This window comes from Nomascus leucogenys, chromosome 9 (assembly GCF_006542625.1).
Source record: "Nomascus leucogenys isolate Asia chromosome 9, Asia_NLE_v1, whole genome shotgun sequence".
Taxonomy (NCBI): Eukaryota; Metazoa; Chordata; class Mammalia; order Primates; family Hylobatidae; genus Nomascus; species Nomascus leucogenys.
Window position 1 is genome coordinate 51,805,492 of NC_044389.1, and position 17,114 is coordinate 51,822,605.

At 36.4% G+C, this 17,114-nt stretch overlaps 2 pseudogenes; one reads left to right on the plus strand and one right to left on the minus strand.

Moving 5' to 3' along the window:
• The window catches only part of LOC100598119, a 406,136-nt pseudogene that overhangs the window by 54,737 nt on the left and 334,285 nt on the right, over positions 1-17,114 (minus strand).
• LOC100598464 lies at positions 10,381-11,561 on the plus strand (annotated as a pseudogene).

Below are 17,114 nucleotides of genomic sequence, written 5' to 3' on the forward strand. Positions count from 1 at the left end.
GATTTTTAAATTATGGCCATTCTTGCAGGAGTATAGTGGTATTGCATTGTGCTTTTGATTTGCATTTTACTGATAATTAGTGAAGTTGAGTATTTTTTCATATGTGTTGGCCAATTATAGATCTTCTTTTAAGAATTGTCTATTTATTACCTTAGCCTACTTTTTGAAGGGCTTTGTTTTTCTGTTGTGGATTTGTTTTAGTTCTTTGTAGATTCTGGACATTCGTCCTTTGTCAGATGCATAGCTCATGAATATTTTCTATTACTCTGTGAGTTGTCTGTTTATACAACTGATTATTTCTTTTGCTGGCAGAAGCTTTTTAGTTTAATTAAATCGCAACTGTTTATCTTTGTTTTAGTTGCATTTGCTTTTGGATTTTTGGTCATGATGTTTTTGCCTAACCCAATGTCTAGAAGAGTTTTTGAAATGTTACCTTCTAGAATCTTTTATTGTTTCAGGTTTAGATTTCATTATGTGATCCATCCTGAGTTGATTTTTATAAGGTGAGAGACGAAGATGCAGTTTCATTCTTCTACATGTGGACTGCCAATTATTTCAGCCCCATTTGTTGAATAGGGTGTCATTTCCCCACTTTATGTTTTTGTTTGCTTTGTCAAAGATCAGTTGGCTGTAAGTATTTGGCTTTATTTCTGGATTCTCTATTCTGTTCCATTGATCTACATGCCTGCTTTTATACTGAAACCATGTTGTTTTGGTAACTTTGAATATGCCTTTTAATATGTTGAGAGGAGGTGCCAGCTGGGCTTCCTGGGTCAAGTATGGACTCAGAAAGCTGTGAAACTCACTCATTTACTGCATGAGGACTTACTTCGATCCTGGATGAATAATGTTGAAGATATATGCTTAAAATATTCCTAACACCAGGATTTGTGCATGTGTTTTCTTCCCCAAGAAAGCTATAAAAAATGAAAATTTTGATGTAAGTTTCCCTGTGTCCTCTCTTCCTATCTCCCTTCCCCATTCCCCAAAACTAGAGTGGAAGAAATGTTAACTGCCTGTTTTTCTGTAACCAGTGGGCCTTATCTATACTCCTAATTCCAGTTCCTTGTAAACATCCTTTGTAAAGTCCTGTAAGATCCTGTCTCCTTTGCCATACAGCTGCAAGGTCATAAAGTAGATAAAACCTAAGTTGCAATTCTGGTTTTCCTCAAGATCTAAGACATGTTACAAAGAGCTAATTGTCTTTGTTTCTCCCTCTGGTAACATCTACCCGCTGCACATATTTCCCACCTTAAAGAGTTTAAAAGGCAATCGTATAATCCAACTCTGGCTACCCTTTCGGGACCACTTCCACACTCTGGAAGCTTTGTACTCTTGCTCTGCTCAATAAAACTTAACTGCTCATTCTCGGTCTGAGTCTCTATCACTTGCTGTGGTCAGCCGCCACACCAGTTTTTGGTAAGAACCTTAGGCGTTACAATGTGATGACCCCAGATTTGTTCTTTTTTCTTAATCTTGCTTTGGCTATGCGGGGTTCAAAACTGAGAATCAAATAACAACTCATCTATTTTCACAATAGCTGCAAAAAAAAAAATACTTAGGAATATACCTAACCAAGAATGTGAAAGATCTCTACAAAGAAAAATACAAAACATTGCTGAAAAAAGTCATAGATGACATCAACAAATGGAAATACAGCCCATGCTCATGGATGGGTAGAATCAATTTTGTGAAAATCAGCATATTGCCAAAAGAAATCTATAAATCCAATTCAATTCTCATTAAAATATCATCATCATTCTTAACAGAATGAGAAAAAACAATCCTAAGTTTCATATGGGTTTTATTATCATTTTTGACCTTTAATAACAATTCTAAGTCCTTAATTTTAAGTTGTGATAATATAGAAATTGCACTTTAAAGGGACTTAGTGAATTTTCAATCTTGCTCAACATACATGTACATATACATGTCCATTTCTTTTAAAACAAGACACAGCATCAATTAACTAGCTAATGGATATGTTGTGAAATTCAATGTGTATTTTGAATACAGCTTGAAATAATAATTATTATTCTACATAACTGTACTTTAAATAATCATATTTTTTTTTTATTTTCCACAAAGCCTTTTGATTCATCCCTCCTATAAATATAATTTGGACATATAAATTTTTAGCATGTTAAAAAATATATACGAAGCATAAAAAAAGTTTATAAATTTTGTGGAAAATAGCTAAATCAAGTTATAAATCTCCTTTAATCTACACATCAGGGAAGCACTTTATGATCAAACTAGTCCAGATTGACAGAAATCTACTTGTCTTTGTCACTAAAATGTCTTACCATTAACCAATTCTCACAAAAAATATTCTCCAGGGTAAGGTTTGATTAAAAACAAATATATATGTATATTTATAATTTTATACACATAGATAAATCATGTAATATATAGACATATACACACTAAAACATTGATGAGATAGAGAAATTATAGAAAATTTCATGCAAATCATCCAGGAATTAATACAGATATAAAGAAAAACAGAACTTATATAGTGTCAAAGATTAATAATGTTGTCTTCTCATGCTTATAAACCTGAATTAATTCACATAAAATCTATCCTATAAACACACATAACAAAAGATTGGTATCCATTGTTCAGTGAGAACTACAAATCACCAACCAAAACAGAAAATCTAATAAAAAATTGATGAAAATGTGAAGAAGCAATTCAAAGTAAAAATGGCCAATAAGATATAAAAGACTAAAAAGCTACTGATGCTCAGAAAAATAGAATTAATGCCAACAAATTAATGCCATAGAGAAGATTTGCACCCCATAAAAACCTGAGAAATCTATTTTTGAGGGAGTATAATTTGAAATAACACTCTTAAATAAAATGTAAATATGCCATTTGAAACTGAAGTTTTACATGTAGAAATCTGTCATGCAGAAATCCTTGCATATAAGCACATGAATGAACCAAATTTCTCCAGCACTTAAATGGCTTTCAGTCAATGAATACGTGTCCCTCCAACAAATGTTTGAATGTAGCCATTGCAGAGAACAGGCTATCACATTACTAAACAGAAAAAGTAGTTTCCAGAAAAGCAAATTAGTATTTCTTTGTAATGAAATAAAATATATGTAAACTAGTACAAAGAAGAATCTTGAAAAATACATGCAATTCCAAGGATGAGAATTTAAATTTTTATTCTATACAATTCTGCAATGTTTAAATTTACACAATGTTTTCATGTATTAATTATGAGATTTAAAATTTAATTTGTGGAATAAACACATTAATTCAAGACAGGAAGTTCCAAAATGTAATATCATATTATTAATTCGCTAGTGTCATTCCAAAACTTGATAATGTTTCTCATATATCAGCTCTTTTATCCACTTGTAGCTTGTTTTTAGGACATTTGTTCTATTTTTAAAAAATGTATGAATAAATATGATACAATGTTTAAGAATTGCAATAATTGTAGAAATCTAAATTCATGTAATTTTAACATTTTTCTTTAACTATTTTTAATATTTTATGAATCATACAATAGTTTAATAACTTCTGCCTTCTTAGAAAGATTTTATTTGTTGTTATTTTGAGACATGACTATAAATCCATTGACAATTTTCCTATCAAGTAATATCCCCTCCCTTTGAAGTTTGGCAAACTTTGTAGCTGTCTCAACACAAAGAATGTAATGGAAATAATGCAGCTAAACATTCAAAGCTCTGGTGGAAACACAGCATGTTCTCTCTCTATTTCTCTTTCTCTCTTTCTGTTTCTTCTTTTCTTGTCTTTTTTTCTCTCACTATTACTCAACAACTCAATCTGTAGTCCCCATAACAAATGACAATTTTGTAGAGAGACATAAATATATGCCTAAGAAATCCTGGTAGCCCACTAGCACTCTGAGCCTTTCAACATGAATCACTAAGTGTGTTAAGTGAATGATCTTCAGATAAGTATAGACCCAGGCACCATAGAAAAGTAGCTACCTAAGAAACTCTGTGGAAGGAACACACAACTGAGCCAACCTAACACAGAGACTCTGAGAGGTGACAATAAAATGATTACATTTGTTTTAAGGCCTTACATTTGGAAACTATTTGTTATGCAGTGATACATACCTGGAATAACAATTCTACGTATTTTAAATTATACATTTATAATAAAATTACAATTAATATATATCTACATGAGTGGGAAACTGTGATACTACACTTTGAAAACATCTGCACCCAGAGTAAGAGAGTCAACATAACATGGTGGTTAAGAGCTCGCACTCTGGATCCAGATGGCCTTGATTCAAGTCTTAGAAACCACTATATAATGACGTGGGGTTCAACAAGTTATGGAGACTTCATTTGCCTCAGCTCCCTCACCAATGAAATGGCAATTATCAATATCATGGGGTTGCTGAAAGAATGAAGTCATTAATATTGCAAAGCACTAACAATTGTGTGTACAGCAAAATAAAATGTGCAATACTCTGACTAGACTAATAAAAAAATTCCACAATAATAATTTAGTGTTCATATAATTGCATAATATATTATAGTTTCAAAACATGGTATGTTTCTAATGTAAATGATAAAAATGACAGCATTTACTATTTCAAGCATATGGGAATTAAATTTGTAGCATAAACCAAGGGCTGACAAACTATGGTCTCTTGGTCAAATCTGGTCAGCCACTTGTTTATTTAAAGAATAATTGACATAGGAATTTTACACCACAAAATTATACAATTAAACCATTTAATGTGCATTATTCGTTGGCGTTTAACACATTTGCCAGCACCACTACTATCTAGATCCAAAGTAATTTTTTCACTTCGAAAGGGAGCTTTATACCCATTAGACAGTCATGTCACATTCTCCCATTCTCCATGCCTTGCAACCTGGCATTATGGGTTGGCACCATTCTATAGCCTATTGGGTAACACTTTTTAAAACATGCAAATAGGTATGTAACTTCAACAAAGTGTTTTATTTTTTCTTACTTCTAACATGCCCTATTTGTTTCTAAATAGCAATTCTATGATGTATAAAATTAAACTTTTATTTCTAATTGCTCTGTTAGTAAACATATTCACAGGTGTTGTGATTTATATTGTTATGAGTTCTTTCCAATTTTATACTGAAGTCTCTTTCTTGAGAATGGCCACAAACCAAGATCCTGGAAAGCTCTGATGGAGGTGAGGAAATGAGTTTCAGATGTATGAGTCAGGTAAAACGTATTGAAATGAGAAAGGAAGAACAAAATGCATAAAATAGAAGAAATTTATTACTCATAGTTCATAAGTGACGTTAGGGATGATGATAAGAAACTGACAGAAAGTCCAGAGGTGGCAGAGAGCTCAACCAGCTGTCTGGAAGTGGAAGGGGGAACCCCTGTGGGAAGGCTTTTATTAAGGACCATAGATATTATTTCCTAGGCTTCTCTGCAGGAGTAGAAGAATGGCTGGATTAAGGGAATACACGTGAAGGGGAAAATTATTATATGACTCTGGTATTGATCAACAGGTTATATCATGGTCATCACCTCTGTGATATGTTGCATTTCTGGGTCATTAGGATGAGAAACAAATAGACTCTATCTCAAACAACTACACGAGGAAGAGAAGTTTTAACAAAGTCAAAGGTGACAAGCTATGACTAGGTCTTAAACAACTTATGTTAAGCCTAAAAACGAATGCTGAGGCAGAACAAACTTATGACATGAAGGTAGACAGACATTTTAGAAGAAAATATGTCCTAGCCAATTCAAGATTGGTAGCATAAAATGAATCAGCTTCAAAATGTAACAAGAATAAATAGTGAAAATTGTTTTTAGAGACAACTATTTAATCATATTAGAAGAAGTTGACTGCAGTGGCATGCACCTATATTCCCAGCTACTCAGGAGGCTGAAGAAGGAGGATTACTTGAGCCCAGGAGTTCAAGGCCAGCCTGGGAAAATTTATGAAACCACATCTCCTCACCATTTTCCAGTTTAGGAAAAAAAATAGTGCAGTTCACAGCCAGCACTCATCTAATTTTACATAAATACAGTCTTTGAGGCTGAAACAAATCTGACTCATTGTCAGTGCGAACATACATAATAAAAACTCTTCTTGGGGGCCAGGCGCGGTGGCTCACGCTTGTAATCCCAGCACTTTGGGAGGCCGAGGCGGGCGGATCACAAGGTCAGGAGATCGAGACCATGGTGAAACTCCGTCTCTACTAAAAATACAAAAAAAATTAGCCGGGCGTGGTGGTGGCGGGCGCCTGTAGTCCCAGCTACTCGGAGAGGCTGAGGCAGGAGAATGGCGGGAACCCGGGAGGCTGAGCTTGCAGTGAGCCAAGATTGCGCCACTGCACTCCAGCCTGGGCGACGGAGCAAGACTCCGTCTCAAAAAAACAAAACAAAACAAACAAAAAAAAAACTCTTCTTGGAGTTATTTCTAAACAGTGCTAACATCAGAATCATCTGAATCATCTATTTTCAAAAAATTGAATTTATCAAATTAATCTTCAGCCAACAACTGCTCGAGAACAATGTTAACACCCTGCTATATTTTCTAGGATTTGACATCTTCAACAATCGAAAATATCTATATTCTGTAAATGGAAATAGCACTAATACAATAGAATGCTAAATATTGAATGATTTTTTTTTGTTTCCAAAGTTGGTATGCTAAATCAATGAAAAAATAATAACAAAAGCTAGATATTTTGTGACAAAATTATCTCGAGGTAAATGCTGCATCTGCAAGTACTGCCAGCGAGTATTATCTGGGCAAACAAAGAAAGGGTTTACAAAATAAATTTAATTAACAAATTTAACAATATACTGGGAATTGCCCTCAAAACATGCAGCAAATAAACATTTATTAAGGAACACACTAAGGGTTGTTTAAAACAGCAAGAGCTTGTGGCATTAAACAATGGCTTGCTTGCTAGCCTACACTCCTTCAGTGCGACAGAAATTTTACTGCAAGCTGGCGGGGACAAGACCATGGGACTCACCCTCTGTGAAACTACTACAAGAGGGCTATATTATCTTTTGGGGAGGGAATAAGCTTCCTAAATTTTTCACACACAGACACCTCACCTATGTGTTACAGAGGCTAAATTTCTGGCAAGAGAGGCGAAAAAAATTTCACTTCTTTCATTTAGCCATTGTCAAAACACAGAAGTTTTACTCAGGCACAGTGTACTAAGAACGCTGAGTACCAAATAGTCATTACCATAGTTCTTTTTTTTTTTTTTTGAGATGGAGTCTCGCTGTCGCCCAGGCTGGAGTGCAGTGGCAGGATCTCGGCTCGCTGCAGGCTCCGCTCCCCGGGGTTCACGCCATTCTCCTGCCTCAGCCTCCCAAGTAGCTGGGACTACAGGCGCCCGCCACATCGCCCGGTTAATTTTTTGTATTTTTAGTAGAGACGGGGTTTCACCGTGTTATCCAGGATGGTCGCGATCTCCTGACCTCGTGATCTGCCCGCCTTGGCCTCCCAAAGTGCTGGGATTACAGGCATGAGCCACCGCGCCCGGCCACCATAGTTCTTTTATAGGATGGAGGTTCCATGAGAGAAGAAGCAAATTAAGACTATAGGCTAGCACCTTACTCTTAGTGGCACAAACAGAAGTGTGCCCCTGCCTGTGGCCCTAGCTCTGGAGCAAAGGTTGATGATACTTTTTCCCAGGGAAAGAGGCAGAACATTAAACAAAGAGTTCTAAAGCTTTCATGAGAGTAATTCACTTTATATGAAAGAATGTGAAGGAAATTCAAGCCTAAGCGTGTTGTCAAAATATGAAGGGTTTTTTGGTAACAGTTAAAGAAGTTGGTAATTTCATGAGTGATGCAAATGAGACCATAAGAAAGCTAATTAATCAGAAAAAAAGATAAAGGTAGAAAAAGAACAGTGTTTCCTGTGTTCATATCACCCTGAAATGCCTCAGAATCTATCACAGCAAAAGTGCCTAAATGCTATTGGATCAGACTATGAAGTAATTTATGCCCTAAGGGCAACACCAAAAGAAAAAGATCAATCAGCTAATAATTTGTGAAGATTAAGAGGTAGACTGGGCATGTAAAACAAACAAAAAAACCAGAAAAGGGTCAAAGGGTGTTCCTATTAAAACCACTGTTATTCTAGAGTTTGTGAAAATGACCAAGGGTGCACTTTCTAAGTAGAAACACCAAGGAAATAACACTGCAAGGTAAACAGACTTCATTAAAATAATCCATCTCCTCACCAAACAAGTTAACAATTAGAATTAAAAGAAGATGAGGGTATAATTTCCAGAGTAACTATAATATATTATCTAAAATATTGAGGGTTTAACAAATTTTAACAGGTGTATAAAGAAATAAGGAAACGGGACCGCTATATGGGGAAAATAAGCAATAAAATATGCCTGTGAAAGGGATGAGTTGGGTTGGATGCAGGGGCTCACACCTGTAATTCCAGCACTTGCGGAGGTCGAGTTGGGAGGATGGCCTGAGGTCAGGAGTTCAAGACCAGCCTGGCCAACTTGGTGAAACCTCATCTACTAAAAATACAAAATTATCCAGGCCTGGTTGTACATGCCTATAATCCCAGCTACTTGGCATGCTGGGACAGGAGAATTGCTTGAACCTGGGAGGTGGAGATTGCAGTGAGTCAAGATCATGCCACAGCACTCCAGCTTGGGCAATAGAATGAGACTCTGTCAAAAAAAAAAAAAAAGATGAGTTGTAGATTTAGTAGGCAAAACTTTAAGTTACACATTATAAATATACTCAAAGACCTAAAGGAAATCACATATAAAGCTGAAAATTAAGGTATAATGACAATGTCACATTCAATTGAGAATATATAGAAATAAACAGAAGTTATATAGTTTTCAAAGAACCAAGTGAACATACTGAAATGAAAATATAATAACAGAAGTAGACAATGCACAAGCAGGATTCTGCTTCAAATTTGAGGAAGAAAAATAAGAGCCAAAAAATGCTGAAGAGAGATCAATAGAGATTATATAATCCAAAGAACAGAGAAACAAAGAATGAAGAGAAATAAACAGAGCCTTATAGACTTTTGGGACACACTTAAGCACACTAACATATGCAAAGTAGGAGTACCACATGAAGAAGAGAAAGATTCACTGGAAAATATTCAAAAATAATGCCCCAAAACATCCCATAAACTATCTTAAAAACACTAATTTACAAATTTCAGAGGTTCTATAAATCCTTAGTTTAGGGTAAACACAAAAAGATCCAAACAGAGATGCAATAATAATACGTTGAAAACTAAAGGAAGAAAATTATAAGGCACAAAAACAAGTAACCACATATAAGAGAACTCAGGTAACATTAATAGCTGACTACTCATCAGAAACAATGCTGCCCCTAAGGCAGTGGTATGTCATATTCAAAGTACTGAAAGAAAAAACTGCCAACCAAAATTTCTTTATACTACAAAATAATCTTTAAAAAATAATGGTGAAATAAATACATTTCTAAACAAACAAAACCAGAAAGTTATTGCTAACTAATCTGTCTCACAATAAATTCTAAGGAAACTTTTCCAGGCTTGGCCGGGCGCAGTGGCTCACGCTTGTAATCCCAGCACTTTGGGAGGCCGAGGCAGGCAGATCAGGAGGTCAGGAGATCGAGACCATGGTGAAATCCCGTCTCTACTAAAAATACAAAAAAATTAGCCGGGCGTGCTGGCAGGCGCCTGTAGTCCCAGCTACTCGGAGAGGCTGAGGCAGGAGAATGGCATGAACCCGGGAGGTGGAGCTTGCAGTGAGCCGAGATTGCACCACTGCACTCCAGCCTGGGCGACAGAGCGAGACTCCGTCTCAAAAAAAAAAAAAAAAAAAAAGAAAGTTTTCCAGGCTAAAAACAGAAAGCAGTGCAAATCCACATAATAAAAAAGCACACCTGAATAATTATGTAATTTTAACAGATAATATAAACTCATATTTATTCAACTTTCTTAACAAATTTAAGAAGCAAGTGTGTAAAGCATATATACATATTTGTAATGCTGAACATTTAACTTATACATATGTAATATATTTGTCAATAACAGCAGTAAGGAGGTATGCGGATGCAAAACTCTATTGCAGTAAGGAATGACACCAAGAAGAGAGAGAGATACGGAAGGATAGAGGGCAGGGGAGGAGGAATGTGGGTCGGTGAAGGTGCCTCCACAGGGACTTGCCGCCATTAACCCTGCTGCCTCTAGCACAGCCTCAGCTTCTCACAGCTGATGCAGCCAGGGCAAGTCCAGGCATTGAGAATACATGAGGGTGGCCCTTCTGAACCATGCTCCTGGGGAAAATCAAACACTAATGCTCTGAGATATCTAAGGTAAGGTACTCAACTCTGTAGGGATTACATAAATCCTAAAAGAATGCAATGAAGTGGTAATGTCTCAGGAACCTGCCCCACCTCTACCTAGAGATAAGTCTTCTTGTCCCATAGTAGAAAGCTAGTGTTATATACAGATCAAAATAGTAAAATATTCAACATATAGACAATTAATAACTTCAGTTTTTGTCAAGAGGAAATGGGTGAGGAGTCAAAAAATTCCAAATTTTCACCTGGCCCAAATGACAAAACTAAATGGTGCCTGAGGGTAAACCCAAAGGAATTAAATAATGAAAGTAAAGACTACTTGGTCCTTATATTTGCTTTTAGTCAGATGCCCCAAAAGTGAAGTGTGAGCAAAATTCAAATGTTCCCTTCTGAATGCTAAAAGGGAAGAAACAAAAGCAATGGAAAGCCAAAGAGCATATCAATTTGTGCAAGGGAAGGACTGGGATTTTTAAAAATTCATTAGAAGAGAACTTTTGATTGATGAAACTAATAGTCTTTGACCAGATGACAAGCTTACATTATTTTACGAGATGAGTGTTATCCAAGATTCAGTAAACAAATCAGGACATATTAATACAAATACTTTGAAGGTGCCTGAGGGTCACCTAGGAGAAGACTGAGGTAATCTCTGGGAAAACACAAGATTTATTGACTGCAGTTTTTTTTGGTGAGAGGACAAGAATTTAAAGCTCATAAATCTCCTTGTACCTCAATCCTTAGTTTTTAATGCCATGTTTGAACATGAAATGGAAGGAAGCATAAAGAATTGAGTGGAAATAAATGATTTAGACCCTGATGTTGTTAAAGAAATGGTGAGATTCCTTAACACAGTGAAAGGATTAAACCTTGACAAAATGGCTGACAACTTGTTGGCAGGTGCAGACAAACATGCACTGGGAACAGCTGAAGGCCTTGTGTGAGGAAGCTTTGTGTAGTAATCCCTCAGTAGAAAATGTTGCTGATACTCTTGTCCTTGCAGATTTGCACATTGCAAAACAGTTGAAACCAAAAGCCGAAGACATTATTAATAGGTGCATTGTACTTCAACAACTTGGGTGTAAAGAACAGAAAAACTGAAACAGCAACCAAGCAATCAATGTAAATGGAAACATCAAGGTGGAAGTCCATGATTCATGCTCACCCTTACTTAGCAGCAGACGCCTTCTGAGCACCAGCATCTGCACAGTGTCCACAGTTTGGCATTCCACACAAACGGCTAAAACAGTCCTAAATCTTCCGTGAACAGTTGAAAAATGGAATTGACTTTTAGTCATTCAAGTCCAGAGGATTCTAAAAATAAACCATAAACCATAAGGAAGAGTTGTTTCTGTTACTTGGTCCACAGAGCAGAAGCTAAGAAAGCATATTGCTTGTATTTCAGATGGATAATTAATGGTTTAATCTTCAGCTTTAAGTTAGACTGATTAATTCACTTCAAGGCCTTAAATTATTTTCAATGACTTCGATTGTTTGTAAAACGCTTTAATTTTTTTTATTGTGACTTATCATTTTGACCAATGCTATGCAGGATTGTATAAACTAGTTTTATAATGTAGTACTATTGATAACTGAAGATATTAAGTTTCAAAAGGATTTTTTATTTTGAAAAAGAAAAGTGAATTTTACAGGGTTTGTCCTATGCTGTCTCAAGGTTTAAGATTAAATTCTCTTTAAAAGCACTTGTATTGGAGTTTACCAGTAATGTCTTCAATCTAAGTTCTATATATATGAGAGAACCCGTTTACCTTCAAAGTAAGTTATGGCAATACACTGCTTCAATTCTAATTTATTTTTCATTTCAGGGGGCAAATAAACAATGAGTTGGCCCAGATTTTTAGTGAAATTGGTGATGTTTGTCTTGTATGTTAACTGTCCAACAAACTGTGGGTTTATCAAAGTTTACAATGATTGAGAACTGAATGAGGTTAAGATATCATGAAGAAAGCATGTATTGTGTGGAAGTAATTTTTTTTTAATTTATAGTGACCTACATTTATATATACATGTTAAAAGTAAGGATGACCAAATGTAAATTTAATGAGTGGGCCAATTAACAACTCTCTCTCTCTACATGTATATAAACACTTTGACTTTTACTGTGTAACTTTTGTATGCTGAATGGTACATATTTATTTTTGCTTTTGAGAGAATTAATAAGGTAGAATAATTGTGTCTTAATATTTGAAAGAAATTTTTAGAAGGAGGCAACTGGGATGTTTGTGATAATAGATAAGAAAGATATTCTTGATTGTATTAAATGGTTTTGGATTGCAGATATTCATTATTGAATTTACTCCTGTTTTTTCACACTTTGGAAAATACACCTAATAATAAATGAATCTTGGATAGTCTACTCTCCTTGAAAAACTGAACTGAAGGCCGAGGCGGGTGGATCACCTGAGGTCAGGAGCTCGAGACCAGTCTTGCCAACATGGAGAAACCCAGTCTCTACTAAAAATACAAAAAATTACTCAGGCATGATGGTGGATGCCTGTAATCCCAGCTGCGTAGGAGGCTGAGGCAAGAGACTTGCTTGAACCTGGGAGGCAGAGGGCAGAGGTTGCAGTGAGCCCAGTCTGCACCATTGGACCCCAGCCTGGACAACAAGAGTGAAATTTCATCTAAAAAAAAAAAAAAAAAAAACCAGAGAGAGAGAGAGAACTGATACTTGCCTGTGGGAGATGCATACAAAAAGAGAGAAACCTTAGAGCATATCAGGTCACACACCATGAGCATTCCCACCCACCTCTTATTTCTTCTTTGTGTTTCAGTTACTGTACTAACATTATGGATGATACAGAAATTCTGCTTAATATGAATAGTTATAAACAATTTATAACTTGAAAAAAATAATGACACCAAATGATGACTTGAATTTATAAGAGCAAAAAAGAATGGTAATAAGGAGGTGCAGTGTGACATTTTGGTATTATGATATTGGAGGCAGTTGACAAATATCAACAAATTCTGCCCTGTCATTTAGTACTTTCGTTTACAGGATTACTGAGGGGTACACACTACAAGTGTTATCAGAAAGGAGTTATGTTTTAATGGGTAACTTTACTAGCACAATAACAAGAAGTAGGTATTGAAAAAAATCTGAAATATATCATGGAGTTTAGCTTCCCATGTAATCTGGGCCTTTTTACTTCCCTTAATTTTGAAATAGTCCTATTCAGTATGTTGTTCAGAGGGATATTCAGAGAATGGAAACCGAAGGCTCATCCTCACTGAGTCTGAGTACCCACTCAGCCAGGTAGATTTAGAGAAATAGAAAAACCAAACTGCCTTATGACTGCAGTTTGCCAATGTCTGAAAGAAAGAAGTAACAGAAATGAAGGGGAGCTAAGGTAGATCCTGTGCAGTATAAAATGTGCCCTCAAAGGACTTTGCTTCTAACACGTATATTGATGCTACCTCCCATCTGAGAAAGAAGGGGGATATAAGCAGGAGTCAAGGCGAGGCACAGTGGCTCGTGCCTATAATACCAGCACTTTGTGAGGCCTAAGTGGGAGAATCCCTTGAGCCCAAGAGTTTGATACTAAACTAGATGACTTAGAGAGAGCCCATTTCTTAAAAAAAAAAAAAATAGCAGGACATGGTGGTGTAATGCCTGTAGTGTTAGTTACTCAGGAGTCTGAGGCAGGAGGATTGATTGAGCCCAGTAATTTGGGGTTGAAGTGAGTTATGATTGCACCACTACATTCCAACCTCAGAAACACAATGTGACCCTGTCCTGAAGAAGAAGGAGGAGGAGGAGAAGGAAAAGGAGGAGGAGGAGGAGAAATAAAGTGATATGGAAGAGAGGCAGGGAACTACAGGGAGGAGAAGGGTGGGGCCCTGGCAAGAGCTCCACCCCTGACAGGTGCCCAGGGACCTAGGTGAGGACAGGCACTCCCGCTCTTATGCCCAAATGTTGCATTTCCCAAGACCACACTGCCCTGCCATGCCCCCATCATCTACTTGTAAAAAACCCTGAGACTCTAGAAGGCAAGCACACAAGTGGCTGGACGTCAAGAGGAGTGGATTAGCAGAAGAAGAAACAAACGGCTGGACGTCAAGAGGACGTCCAGGGGAGCACGCAGGCAGGTCATCAACTGGCAGAACAACGCGAAGTTTTGCTGGAGTGATTGGGGAGCAGCCTGACTCCAGGGGAAAACCGTCCCCTTTCTGGCTCTCCCATGTGCTGAGAACTACTTCTACTCAATGAAACCTTGCACTCATTCTTCAAGCCCACGACAATCCCATTCTGATACATCAAGGAAATAACCCCAGATACAGAAAGCCCTCTGTTCACAAGCCATCTAAGAACTGCTAAACTAAAAGAGCATCGCATGCAGTGCAGAAGGAAACCAGGCAGGGAGAGAGGTTCAGATGCCTCTTCCACCATAAAATATGGTAATAACCAGCTTTCTAACATGTACAATATAGCATCGATATTTTAATATTTATAAAGCAATTTTAATTTTATATCCTGTATAGCATTCTTATAATCACCTATACTAATTGTTTTGATGCAAATGTGTAGTTACCTTTAAAAATCAGATAGCAAGTAGATGTTAAAACTTGTAGATTATACTCTAGTTTTTGAAGATTGCTTGATTGCTAGATTATACTCTAGTTTATGAAGATTGCTTGGTAATTCCAAAATCAGTACCACATTTTGGTACTAGGCATTTATTAAATAGCTTATCTACAGTACACCATATTAACCACTGCTGTCAACGCTTTGGATTGTACCATTGAAGAGTTAACAGCCAGCTGAATGAAAGTTAGCATCATCACAATTTTGGAATATTTTCAACAGTCCTATTATTAACGAACTGACAAGCAGTCTTTTCTACATTTAAATAATTTCCAGTGGTAGCAAATGTGATATTATTCTGGATAAATGTGATAAATGTCATTTGAATTTTTTTCTTGGAAACAGTGCTTAATAATTTATAATCAGAAAAAAATTATATGTGCTTTTTAAGCAGATTAATATATTTCTCATACATAGATGATTGATAGATTTGCTTTCTTTGTAAATCATCAGATATGAGAATGTAACTTATGAAACAAGTGAATATAAGTAAATTCACTCCCATTTCTTAGCTTTAGAAATGAAAAGCTTAACATTATATTTGGAAGATGAAAGCGAATGTAGTAAATACATTAATAAAAAAGGTGTGGACCATTAGTAATTTGTTACTCTTCTTTACACTGGAATTATGTCTGCCTAATGATTGCTTAAATATTTCAATTTTTCATTTATTATCTCAATATCTAAGTCACTGTGTATAAAACATCATGATTTTATTTAATCTGATTTAGTATAAAATCAAGTCAAGGAAATATAGTTGTTCTCTTCACTTCAGTTTTCTAGTAGTTCTCATTACTTTACCTGCCTTGTCCTCATTTTTTATGAACCATATGGAAAGCATTTAAGTAGGTGATCTCCATCTTTCTAGAATTTTTTTCTTTATTTTATTTTATTTTATTTTATTTTATTTTATTTTATTTTATTTTATTTTTTGAGGCGGAGTCTCTCTCTGTCACCCAGGCTGGAGTGCAGTGGCATTATCTCAGCTCACTGCAACCTCTGCCTCCTGGGTTCAAGCAGTTCTCTGCCTCATCCATCCGAGTAGCTGGGATTACTGGTGCCCACCACCACACCCGGCTAATTTTTTTATATTTTTATTAAAGACAGCGTTTCACAATCTTGGCCAGGCTGGTCTTGAACTCCTTACCTCATGTTCCACCTGCCTCGGCCTCCCAAAGTGCTGGAATTACAGGCATGAGCCACTGCTCCTGGTCCCTTTTTAGAATCCTAACAGACATGCTCTAACTTGAATTTGACTCATAAAACAAGGTTCTTTCTTTTTTTTTTTTTAATTTTTAAGTTCAGGGGTACAAGCGCAGGTTTGTTACATAGGTCAACTTGTGTGTTGGGGGTTTGTTGTACAGATTATTTCATCACCCAGGTATTAAGCTGAGTACCCATTAGTTTTTCTTGATCCTCTCCCTCCTCAAACCCTCCACTCTCTGAAAGGTCCCAGTGTGTGTTGTTACCCTCTATGTGTCCATGTGCTCTCGTCGATAGGCTCCCTTATCTGTATGGATCTATGGAAATTCGATGACAGGAAATCAGATACCTTAGTACAATTACTCAGCTATACAAGTGGGTAGTCCAGAAAAACCTTCTTGGTAAGACTCTGAAGAATATATTTTGAAAAATTAGGTAACAGCTAATCAGGATAAATATAGTACAACAGAAAATTTCTAATTCACCATTTATTATTTAAAAACTCAAAAATAAAATCTTACTTTTTTCATTTATGTTCCAGTCCTGGGGAAAAATATAATAAGCTACAACAGTTGGCATTTTATTATACACAGTCAAACTTTTTATGGCCTGAAAAAAAACTACCTTTATTTCAAGTATAGTTATATTTCACGAATAATTTTTCAGTAATTTTCTGGGTTGTGTGTCTCCTAATTCAAATGTTACACCTACCCTTCCTCCTAATAGCTAGATATTTCAAATGCAATTGAAAAATAACAGCCCTTCTTTTGTTACGAGTGACTGCATTTTCTATGGGAATAAATTCCCAGTCTTTATTATGAAGTGGTAACACATTTTGTGATGGAGTGTGGCCTGTCCTTCCTCTCTTCAAGCATCACGTCCACCCCACTCCCTGCTGCCCTGGACACCATGCCCTATCACCTTCAGTGACTCCATTATTTCTCTAAGAGAACATGTTCTAGCATGCATCCTGCTTTTGGGGGACTGGAGTGGGGG